The sequence below is a fragment of the Pristiophorus japonicus genome, chromosome 1 (genome assembly GCF_044704955.1).
Source record: "Pristiophorus japonicus isolate sPriJap1 chromosome 1, sPriJap1.hap1, whole genome shotgun sequence".
NCBI classification, from domain to species: domain Eukaryota; kingdom Metazoa; phylum Chordata; class Chondrichthyes; family Pristiophoridae; genus Pristiophorus; species Pristiophorus japonicus.
This window is the reverse complement of record NC_091977.1, coordinates 325,619,105-325,631,222: the sequence shown is the minus strand read 5'-3', so window position 1 is coordinate 325,631,222 and position 12,118 is coordinate 325,619,105. Positions and strand designations below refer to the sequence as shown.

General features: G+C 50.7%; 1 protein-coding gene across 1 annotated transcript in view; it reads right to left on the bottom strand.

Annotated features, from left to right (window-relative positions):
• Positions 1-12,118, bottom strand: part of entpd3 (ectonucleoside triphosphate diphosphohydrolase 3) — a 79,114-nt gene that overhangs the window by 54,959 nt on the left and 12,037 nt on the right. The window lies entirely within an intron of this gene.

Here is a 12,118-nt window from a genome sequence, read left to right as displayed (position 1 = left end):
GATTGTAGAGTGGAAATAAAGGTCAATTCTTCAGTTTTTGCTGATTTGGTTTCAGTTGGTCGTTTCGCTGGTTGTAGTAGCCCGGGTTTGTCAATTTGGTTTCTGACAACCTTCCATTTCGTGGGCCTCGTGCTCAGTCAGTTCTTGATGAGTTCTAGTAGTTTCCTTCACTGCTCCATTTCTTCACTCCCCAGCTCTGGCTTGTGTCTGTGTCTGTGTTCGAGTCTGTGCGAGTTCCAGTCTCTGTGTTCTGCTAGCTTTCCTTGTAAAACTGGGGGATAGATATATCCCAAAAAAAGGCTCCGTTATCTCCCATCAAATCTCTTGGGCTCTGTTTACACTGTTCTGTCCAGTGATTTTCAAATGTCTCCTTTGTCAGCAGTAACTCGATTAGGGTGTGAGAATGTGCTACCACTGGTTTTGCATTGTTTTAGGATTGTCCAGTTTTTCTGACCATGATTTCCATTGTGATTGATTGGGTAATTCGATTATCTCTTAGAGGTTGCATAGCCTGGGATCCTTAATGCATGAATTTGGCCCCACCTCCTGCATTTGGTTACTCTTTTTTGCAGCCAAAATGTTGTAGAATCTTAAAATTGATATGCTCCTTCCCATAGATATTTAGGGGATCTTAGGCTTCTGTAATTTAGGTCCATTTTGAATTCCCTTTCCTATGAGTCCAAACACTGGGGGGGGGGGGGGTCTCCATGAATGCATCCCCTTTTATCCCCCGCAGGCTTCGTCTGCCCCTTTAAACTCATTTTAAAAGCCCAGAAAGGGATTCTTCTCCTCTGTAGGCAAAAGGTACCTGGAATCTTTGCAAGATATTGGTAAATTCTACATTCCCCCCTGTGATACCATATCACTTATGGTATCATCTTCCAGGTGAGCAAAGTTCCTGACTCCCAAGAGATAACCTTCCCCGTAAATTAGCTAAACTAATACCCAAAATGCATTACACTTATGCAACATATCCATAGATGCACACTTTTCCCTTTACAGGTACAAACTTTTTACATTTATACCCTCCCAGCTTGGAGGGGGTTCAATCACTACAATTGCATTTCAGCACAGTTACATTTAATTTCAGTTACATTATATTCACCAGCATATAGGCAACGTACAACCACATTACAGAAGGAAGAAAAAACCTAGATTAAAATTAAACAAGATCAATTGGTCTCCTGAGGTTTGTCCATCACCCGGTAATGTCTGGATCCTGCCCTTGAGAACTGCTCTCAGGCTGGCTGACACACAAGACAAACTCAAAATAATCACCTAAACATTACTGCAACATTACCCTCAATTCTAAACTAAACCTTAAAATGTAAAATGGTGCAGTCAGCTGCCTTAAACTAAAATTAGAGCTATGTACAACCGCCACCTGTCTCCAGGTGGCCTGGTTAGTCCCTGTCAGGTCCATGCCTTGTGCCTGATAGCCGCCTGGATGCTAGGGTTTCCCCGCAACTGGTAAGCTGGAGACCCTTGTCTCTGGGACAGCTCGTTGCTACTGCTCCTGTGAGACCCTCACCACTGGAGGCGGCTGGCTGGTGGTCCCTACTCTGAGCGGCCTCTGTACTTCTGACCTTCGGCCTTTCCTGTCGGGCTGCCCTTCTCCTAGGGTAGAATCGCTGAGGCTCAGATGCCGGTGACCACGGTATCTTTGGCCGTGGTGTATAGAGGGTCCTTCTCAGGGCTTGGGTTACTGGGGATGCGTCCGAATCCCAAACGATGGGTGGGATAGCCCCTCCAGTACTGCAATTCACCGCCCCTATAGGCACGGTTTCTGAGCCTGCCACATTCCCTGTGGGCCCTCCACCGTCGTGGGCGGCCAACGGAGGGTCCCTGTCCTGAGGACGGTTCACCCCTCCCGGCTGCCCTCTGTGCTTGGCTGACCCTGGGTTGTACAGCTTGCACTGGTTGATGTGGAACCACTTAGTACGGCGGGGCAGCTTTATGGCATAGACCATCGGGCTTGCCTTGTCCACAATGCTGTATGGCCCCATATATAATGATTCAAAAACCCCGACCCGAGCATAGTTCCTCACCATAACCTGGTCCCCTAGCTCCCATTCGTGGTGTTTGTTGGGTTCTAGCAGCAATCGGTTCCCCTGATGCTGTCTGCCCATGTTACTAGCAGCCTGCCAGTGAATCTGTTTGAGGTGTTCAAACAGGTTCCTGACAAACCGGTCCCGGTTCACCTCTCTCAGCTGACCTTCTGTGAGCACCGGGGCTAGGACATGGGTGGGGGTCCGCATGATCCGGCCAGTCATGAGCTCATATGGGGAATACCCGGTGCTCTTTGACTGGCTAGCTCGGATCCCCATTAGGACCAATGGTAAGACCTCCACCCACTTTTGGGGTGAGTCTCCCGTTTCCTTCTGCAGCCTTTCTTTAATGGTGCGGTTTAAACGCTCCACAATACCAGATGACTGTGGATTGTGGGCAACATGCCATTTCCCCTCAATGCCGAGCATCTTAAGGGTTGCCTGCATTACCTGCCCAGTGAAATGGCTCCCCTGGTCCGACTCCACATACTGTGGGAGTCACCACCGGGAGAACACTTCCCTCACTAGAATCTTAGCTGTCCCTAGTGCGGTGGCTGTTCGGCAGGGGAAGGCTTCAACCCATTTTGAGAACACGTCCACCAGGACTAGGCAGTTTGTGCAGCCTCCCTGGGCGGTGGGTAGGGGCCCGTTGTAGTCAATTTGGATTGACTGCCATGGTCCCTCTACCTTCTTGACGTGTCCTAGGGATACCTTCCTTTTCTGGGGGTCAGGGTTGTTCACAGCACACACCAGGCAGTTCGCACAGAACTCGCGGATGTCCTCCCTGAGTCCCGGCCACCATCCTGCCTGTTCCACCCGTTGCCAGGTGGTCTCAGGCCCGGGGTGCCCCGCTCCTGGACCCTCATGGGCCAGTTTTAGGAATTCTATCTGGTGCTGCTCCAGCACGACCCATTGTCCCTCTTTAAACAGCATGCCTTCCTTAACGGTAATGGCTGCTGTGCCGTCCGGACCTTCTACTCTCTCTCCTCTAGCGAGCGTGTTCAGGACAGCTTTCAGAACCGGGTCCTGTACCTGAACTGTTTTTAAGTCCGGGGCCAAAGCTATCCCTGTACTCTCTGCTGCCCTGTTCTTATTCTTGACCGCTGCTATGCGGCCGGTGTCATAGGGGTCCCAGAACTTTCCCGTGCGGGCACCTTCTTTAGCCAGTTTGTCAGCCTGTTGGTTTCCCTCTGCACGGGGTTCGGTTTTTGAATGGGCCTTCACCTTATGTATGTAGACCTTTCCTTCTTCCCCCACCGCTGTCATGATTTTCTCCAGCAGGGGCTTGATTGCCAGAGGTCTCCCGTCAGCGGACGTGTATCCGCGACGGGACCAGATAGCCAGGTACTCCGTACATGAATTGCAGGTGAACATACTGTCTGAGCAAATCGTGTATGGGGTAGGGAATTCCTCGGGATGGGTCACCACGTACATTACGGCGGACGGTTCAGCATGCTGGGCACTCATGCTGGGGAGCTTGATTGCCAGGGCAATACCTGCCCTTGGGTCATAGACTCCGCACCCAGCGAGTCGTTCGCCAGCAGATACCGTGCTGGACCCGTCCACGTAGATGTCCCAGCCTGTAGAGTGTAACCCAGCCCGAAGGCCAATGTTCACCTCCCATACCCCTTCTATGGAGCACCTGTGGACTTTCCCTGGGTAGATTAGGTTGGCTGCGAGCCTTGGCTCGCGGGGGCCTTCTACTCTGAGGTCCATCTGGGAGAGGAGCATTGTCCAGCGAGCAATGCGGGCACTGCTCACCGTCCCATCCTTAATCCTCCCATCCAGGAGCATCTGAGTAGGTGTGTGGTGGGTTAGGAGTGTTAGAGGAGACCCTCCCGTGAAGATCAAGGATCTTTTCACTGCCCAATGTGTGGCTAGGAGGTGTCTCACACCGTTGGAGTATCCCTTCTCCACATCTGTGAGGATCCTGGAGGAGTAAACCACCGGCCTCAACTGGCCGTGCCGCTCTTGAAGCAGCACTGAGCTCAAACTGTCCCCGCTGGCTGCCACCTCCAGGAAAAACTCCTTTCCTACATCTATCGCTCCCAAGGCTGGCGCGGTCTGCAAGTCCTTCTTGAACTGATTAAATGCTGCCTCGCAACCCTCGTCCCAGTCCCACTCTACACTCTTGTGTAGGAGCCTGAGCAGAGGGGCTGCGGTGGCTGCATAATCCTCAATGAAGTCTCTGCAGTACCCGGTGAGCCCAAGAAAGGATCTTATCCCTGTCACTGTGTTGGGGGCTGGTAACTCCTGTACTGCCTCCCTTCTAGCCTTGTCTATGGCCCTTTCCCCAGCGCGCACAGTCAGCCCCAGGAATTTGACTTCCTTCTGGCCGATCTGTGCCTTCTTGGGGTTTACTTTAAATCCTTCTTCTTTTAGCAGCTCCAGCAGCTCAGCCAGCAGTGGGCCATGCTCCTCCCCCTGATCGGTGAACAGGAGCAGGTCATCCACATACTGCACCAACTGCTGGGGTCTGCTAAAGCCCTTTAAACAGTTCGCCATACATTGGTGAAAAATGCTGGGACTATTGTGGAAGCCTTGGGGAAGACAGTTCCACGTGTATTGTTGGCCCTTAAAGGTAAAGGCGAACTTGTACTGGTCCTCCCGTTTTAAAGGAATGGACCAGAACCCATTTGAAATATCCAGCACCGTGAAAGTGGTCGCAGATGCTGGAATACTCCCTATGAGATCTGCTACGGCTGCTACAGTGGGTGCACAGACAGGGATATTCTTATTTAGTACTCGATAGTCCACGGTGGCCCTCCATGAGTTGTCCGGTTTCTTAACCGGCCACAGTGGAGAGTTCACATGGGTTGCTATCGGTCTTAACACCCCTTGCTCTACCAGTGATCCCAGCGCCGTTGTCAGGTCTGCCTCTGCCTCCCTGGGGAAGTTATATTGCTTTTGTGGTTGGGTCATGGGGTCCCCTACTATACTAACTTCCACCCCCGTTACCCTACCACAGTCATGTTTGTGGGTGGCAAATGCTGCAAGATGTGCCCGTACATATGCCTGGTACTCCACTGGGGTGTTACTGACCAGTAATTCCAAGTCATAACCCTCCTTTGGCTTCACGGTACACAATGTTCCCTTGGCCCCTTTTTCTGGGATCACCGCCACCTCACCTTCCCTGTCAGTCACTATGGCTCCCCATAGACAGTGGTTCCTGAGATCCACTAGGATCTGGTGGCCAGTGATAAAATCAGCCCTCAGGATCCCTTTTCCCTTCTGCTCCCATTTCATCAGGACACACTTACATTTGGTTTTGAGTGTCCCTAACTGAATGGTGAGCGGGATGGAAAACGAACCAGTTTGCTCATTGCCTGTGAACCCCACTAGACTGTACGGGACCCCGTTCGATAGAGGTGAGGTAGCTGGGTTATCTGCATATACAAGAGTGCTGGAAGCAACAGTATCTAGCAGGTAGGTCCCTTTCACTTTCTCCACCTCCATCGTAACGCACGGTCTCTTCCAGGCATCGTACTCTAGGAAACACAGGTACACAGGCTGCGCTGGCTCTCGTCATGCATCTGGGTGGGTTGGAGTAGAAGGTTTTACCGTACCGGCTACTGGACCGGTTGCGATAGCTACTGCTCCCTGTCTGTTTATGAGTGTTTATGAGTAGGGTGGCTACGAGTGTCTCATATGAGTCGGGTGTTCCTGCCCCGGCCTTACGGGCTGGGGCTGAAGTGGCCTTTCCCTTAGTCTCTTTCCATGGGTTCCTACAGTCCTTCCTCCAGTGCCCACTTTTCCCACACCCAAAACAGTCTCCCCCTTTGTGGGGAGGATTCCCACCTTCCTGATGCCACTCTCTCTTGCCTTGGCTGGGTTTAATCTCATGGACCCTCCCTTTAGAGGAGGGCTCCTCTGTCCCTCTACCGTTCCGGTAAGCCAGTGTCAACTGTCTGACCACTGTCTCCTCGGTGGTTCTGGAATCTCTTGGATCGAACCAGACCTCGGCTTTTGCCTTTACTCCAGATAAGCTGTTTGCCACCAGGCTCCGGAGCCAGTGAGCCAGCTCGTTAGGGTTCAGGTGGGCCCGGTCAAGAACCCCACACAGGCCCTTTCGTAGACCGGCCACAACCTGTCGGCGAAAGCTTGTGGAGTCTCCCCATAGAGTTGCACTGTTTTCTCCACTCGGGAGAAAGGACTCCCCTTGTTCATACCCATGGCCTCTAGAACCTCCTCCTTAACCGTAGCGAACGTGTTTCGCCCCTTTCTGCTGTCTGCAGAGAGGGAATGGCACAGGTTGGTGTCTAGCGAGAAGAGCAACAGTTTAGCCTGCTCCAAATCATCACACCCGTTAATATCCCCTGTGTGTTCCACTTCCAGGAAGTGTACCGAGGGATCCCCCTGTTGGGTGAGCTTACTTAGGTGGCCTATCATAGCCCTCAGTTTTTGGGTGTCGTGGGGGACTACGAAGTTGCTTTCTAGGGGTCCTTCTGCCCCATTGGCATCAGGCAGGCCAAACTTCTGCTGCCGGACCGGGTGCATTGGCCCTGGTTCCGGCCCTTCTTGTATTGGCTCGCCCTCTTCCCCCTGCTGCCAAGCCGAGTTAAAGCTCGGGGCTGCCGGTGTTGGTGGTTCGCAATCCTTGCCTGCCCCGCACTCTGGCTGACACCCCTGCTGCCCCGGGCCATTCCTGGGAGCTGCAGGCGGTGACTGAGGGGTTTCTCCTTGCTCTACCAGGTGTTCCTGGGCTAAACCCGGGTTTATCAGGCACACCATGCCTTTAGTCCGGGATAGAGCAAGGTTCAAGCTTTGGATCTGCTGCTGGCAGGGGCCGTGGTCTCCTGCCTCAAATTTCCTGATACTAGCTACCTTATAGGCTACCTGAATGTCTCTCACCCTCTCCCCGTACTCTTTAACTTGCTTGGCGAGGCAGGAATTCTCTTCCCACAATGCCAGTTCGCTATTCTTGGCATCAATAATCTGACACTGTAAAAGGTCCTATTTGGTTTTGTGCCTTTCTTTAGTGAGCTCTCTACTTTCCTTTAGCTGTCCCACCTCTGTCCACAGCCTTTCCCCGACTGTTGCCCTTGCGCTGGACCTGCCTGTCTCAATACTCCCTTTAATTTCTCATTCTCCTCATCTGGAAGCCGGATCTGTTGCTGAAGGCAAATTAGCCAAATGGCCTTTTCTGTCGACTTTTTATGGTCCTTGCTCTCGGTCCATTGAGCTGCAGTATCTTCTGGATGCTCAGCATACAATAGATCGAGTACCCACTCCTTAGCCACATTTACCCTCTTAAACACATACGAGGAAATCCCCTCTTCCATTTTGCTTCATTTCCTGAAACCAGTCTCTCTCTTATCACGTCCCTTGTACCTGTGTCCCATCTGAGTCGCCATTATGTAAGGGGTGGTTTGTCGGGGGTCAGCTTTCCCTTCTGACCTTATATGAGCGGTTCCGAATCGCTCCCACACCCTTGGTTCTGGACACTGGAATTATGAAGGGACTGTGACAGACTTGGACAGACAATCAGTTTCAAGGTAGGAAGCAGGTATGGCTTTATTGTGTTTAAAAAGAAGTAAAAGGCACACCTTTAATAACACATACAGACCAATACAACACATTGAATAAAATGTCAAATTACAGCCTGTGGGGAAAAGAATACAGCTTAAACTCTAAATGGGGTAAAGAGGAGAATGCAGATACATTTACACAAGTTATCCCAGCCTCCCCCCTCCCAATTCCCCTAACTAACTAAGTTATAGCTCTGAGGGTTCAGGGGCTATGCTCACCAATCCCTTTAGACAGTTGCCAGTGAATCGCGGTTTCGGGGTTCGCTGCACTTGGCCTTCTAGGCGAGCCGTACCCCGGACGGAGGAGAGGACTTCGGACTGCGTAGTCTTCGATTGGGGTGCGTCTGTTGATGCAGTAATTTGCATTTCAGATGTTTGGGGTAAGTACCCACTTTCTTTGGTTAGGAATAGTTTTAGTTAGTCCCTTTTGGTAATTTCTCACCCGTTGGTCGTTCAGAAGTAGATTGTAGAGTGGAAATAAAGGTCAATTCTTCAGTTTTTGCTGATTTGGTTTTGGTTGGTCGTTTCGCTGGTTGTAGTAGCCCGGGTTTGTCAATTTTGTTGCTGACAACCTTCCATTTCGTGGGCCTCGTACTCAGTCAGTTCTTGATGAGTTCCAGTAGTTTCCTTCACTGCTCCATTTCTTTACTCCCCAGCTCCGGCTGCTTGTGTCTGTGTCTGTGTTCGAGTCTGTGCGAGTTCCAGTTTCTGTGTTCTGTTAGCTTTCCTTGTAAAACTGGGGGATAGATATATCCCCAAGAAAGGCTCCGTTATCTCCCATCAAATCTCTTGGGCTCTGTTTACACTGTTCTGTCCAGTGATTTTCAAATGTCTCCTTTGTCAGCAGTAACTCGATTAGGGTGTGAGAATGTGCTACCACTGGTTTTGCATTGTTTTAGGATTGTCCAGTTTCTTGACCATGATTTCCATTGTGCTTGATTGGGTAATTCGATTATCTCTTAGAGGTTGCATAGCCTGGGATCCTTAATGCACGAATTTGGCCCCACCTCCTGCATTTGGTAACTCTTTTTTGCAGCCAAAATGTTGTAGAATCTTAAAATTGATATGCTCCTTCCCATAGATGTTATGGGGATCTCAAGTTTCTGTAATTTAGGTCCATTTTGAATTCCCTTTCCATGAATGCGTCCCCTTTTATCCCCCGCAGGCTTCGTCTGCCCCTTTAAACTCATTTTAAAAGCCCAGAAAGGGATTCTTCTCCTCTGTAGGCGAAAGGTACCTGGAATCTTTGCGAGACATTGGTAAATTCTACATGGTCCACCACCACCTTGATTTTAAAATTCTCATTCTCAAGTTGAAATCCCTTCACGGCCTCCCCCTTCCTATCTGAACTCGGGAATGTGAGCAGTGTGTGATCTCTGAACTCGGGAGTGTGAGCGCTGTGTGATCTCTGAACTCGGGAGTGTGAGCGCTGTGTGATCTCTGAACTCGGGAGTGTGAGCGCTGTGTGATCTCTGAACTCGGGAGTGTAAACGCTGTGTATTCTCTGAATGTGGGAGTGTAAGCACTATGCATTCTCTAAACTCGGCAGTGTGAGCGCTAGCGTTCTCTCAAATCCCCCACGAATACTGACCCCTCCCCCGCCCCCCTCGAACCCTCCATCTTTATCCCTGATCTCTCTCTGTGACCTCCTGTGCTCCCTCCTATCCCCTATCTCTGACCCGATCTCTCCATGACCCCACGCCCATGATCACCTACCAACCCTCCAAGCCTCACTGTACCTCCCCCGCCATCCCCCCACCCCTCAATCTCTACCTCAGCAGCAATCTCTGCTGCAGCGTTCCCTTCCTAACAGGGAGCCACGCCTGTCACTCAGGATGGTTTCTGGGCAGTGATTCTGTTGAAAACAAATATGCCGCCATCGAGTTAAAACTCCACAGCGTTCAGGGAACCTGGACATAGAAACATAGGGCTGTCGCCCATCTATCACCCAAATAGGCAGCCTATCGCCCATTTTACCTGAAAAGTGGAAAGTTGGGCCAGGACATCGCTCAAAGATCGCCGGCCCAACTTTCAGCACACAAGAATTTCACATCGCTGAGATGATCGCCCACTGCAACTTTCGCCACATCACCCACACATCGCCGGGCTGATCGCTCGCTGAGAAGATCGCTGGATATCGCTGGAGAAAAGCTGCTCCTACCTGGCACTCTTCACAGAACATGGCATTACGGACATCATTTTGAATGTCGGAGGAAGTGAGAAGCTGCTTAAAGAAGGGGCTTATCAGGATGATTGTAATTTGTGAGTTATTTAAGGGCCTTATTTATTGACTGATCTACTCCTATTTATAAATATATTTATAGTTGCTGAGGACAAAGGACATTTATAGAAATAGTGATGGGGTCTGTAACTTCTCTACCATTATTTGTAAACGCTCACATGCTAGAGTCTGAAGTTGGGTTTAGTGAAGAGTCCAATCAAAGAGGTGGAAGACTGATGCGGAGGAGGAGACCATACACCCGACGAACTTACAGGAAAAAGCAACCAGACCTGAACTTGTCTGATAACACGTGCCTTAGGAGGCTGGGCTTCCGAAAGGAGGTAATCGTTGAGATATGCCAGCTCATCAAGGGAGATCTGCAGCCTACCAGCACCATCAGGACTGCACTGCCCGTTGAGGTAAAGATTACTGCGGCACTATCCTTGTATGCATCGGGCTCCTTTCAGGCTTCTGCTGGCGACATCTGTGGTATCTTTCAGCACGACACACATTGCTCAATTCGACAGGTGACTCAAGCCCTTTACACATGCAGGATGGACTTTATAAGCTTCCCTATGACCAGGAAGGCACAGACCAGGAGGGCTTTGGGTTTCTCGAGAATAGCAAACTCTCCCAAGGTGCAGGGAGCAATAGACTGAACACACATTGCCCTGAAAGCACCTTTACAGGATGCGGAGGTGTTTCGTAACTGAAAGGGATTCCACTCCCTGAATGTGCAGTTCGTTGTTGACCACAACCAAATAATCATGGCAGTAAATGCTAATTTTCCAGGCAGCATCCATCATGTGCACATCTTGCGTGAGAGCGCTGTCTCTGACTGTTTAACAGTCAGCCACAAGGTCACAGTTGAATGCTGGGGGATAAAGGATATGGCCTTGCCAGCTGGCTCATGATCCCCTTGCATAATCCCCAGATGGAAGCCAAGAAGCGTTACAACGAAAGCCATATAGCTACATGCAATATTGTCAAAAAGACAATTGGAGTATTGAAGCAGCGCTTCAGATGCCTGGACCATTCTGGAGGCAGCCTATAATACCACCCTGACCAGGTCACTGAGTTTATTGTGGTGTGCTGCATGTTGCATAACCTAGCTATAAGGAGAGGACAACAATTGCCAGATGGGGCTGCCAGCCCACCTCAAGAAAGAGCGGAGGCGGAAGAGGCAGACGAGGAGGAGGAGGAGGAGGTTGATGAGGATCTCGAGGAGGCCAATCAGCCTGGCGATGAACCCATGCCCCCACGCCCCCCCACAAGACTGGAAAAACCCCATGGGAGTTACACGGCTGCAAAACTCTTGCGTCAGCAGCTCATAAATGAATGCTTTGCATGAACTTACATTGCTGACAGTTACAGTTACGGAAAGACAACAGTTGCTGTTGCATTATGTTTCATCCTTGCCTGGCATGGCCTGGCCATTGTTTTCCAACAATTGTATTCATGTTTTACCTTACCATACATTATTAGAAGACACTGACAACAATTGTAAAATTCAATAAAAATGTTTATTAATTTAATAATTTAACAATTTTTTTTATAACTGTAACTTCCCCCCACCCCAACAATCACCCAACAATAAAACACAACAACAACAAGAACAATATCATTAAAACACCCCCCTCCCTACCTGCAGCCACGTTTCCCTCCAGGTCCTTTACCTCCCATTTGGGACCCCGGGTAGTGGAACGAGTGGAACGTGCAGCGGGCGACGGCAATACTTCTTGCTGTGGGTGGAGGGGAAGGGGGGGGGAGCGGGGGGTGACGGTGGCGCGATCGGCTCAGGGGGTGGTGGAGGGGAAGACGTTCCTGCGGAAACGACTTCCGAGCCAGGAGGAAATTCTTCCTCCTGACTCGCTTCTGTGCTGGTGCTGGTAGTTGGTGGGACGGCACCTTGGGGTGCAGTGCCATGTCCTGACGCCATTGCATGCCGCAAGACATGGATGGCGGCGGTCTGCGCACCCATCTCCCGGATCATTTGCTGCATATCCTCTGATATGTGAGCGGACACTCGGGACATGTTCCCTGTGTAAACCCCAAATGCCTGGAGGAGGTCGCGACTTATTGCGACACTCTCCATGCACAGTCTGGTCAAGCCCTCAATCCGATCAGCTAGTGGGGGCATGTGCTGACCTCACTGATTCGACCTCCGTTTGAGTACTAATAAATGCCTTGGCATTGCCGGCTGCAAGCTACTTGGCCCCACTACTTCTTTTGTCGAAGTTGACAAAGTGGCCACAGGTACAACTGTCAGAGTGTCAGAGGGTTGCAAGGGGCATCCTCCTTTGTTTCCAGCTCTGGCTCAG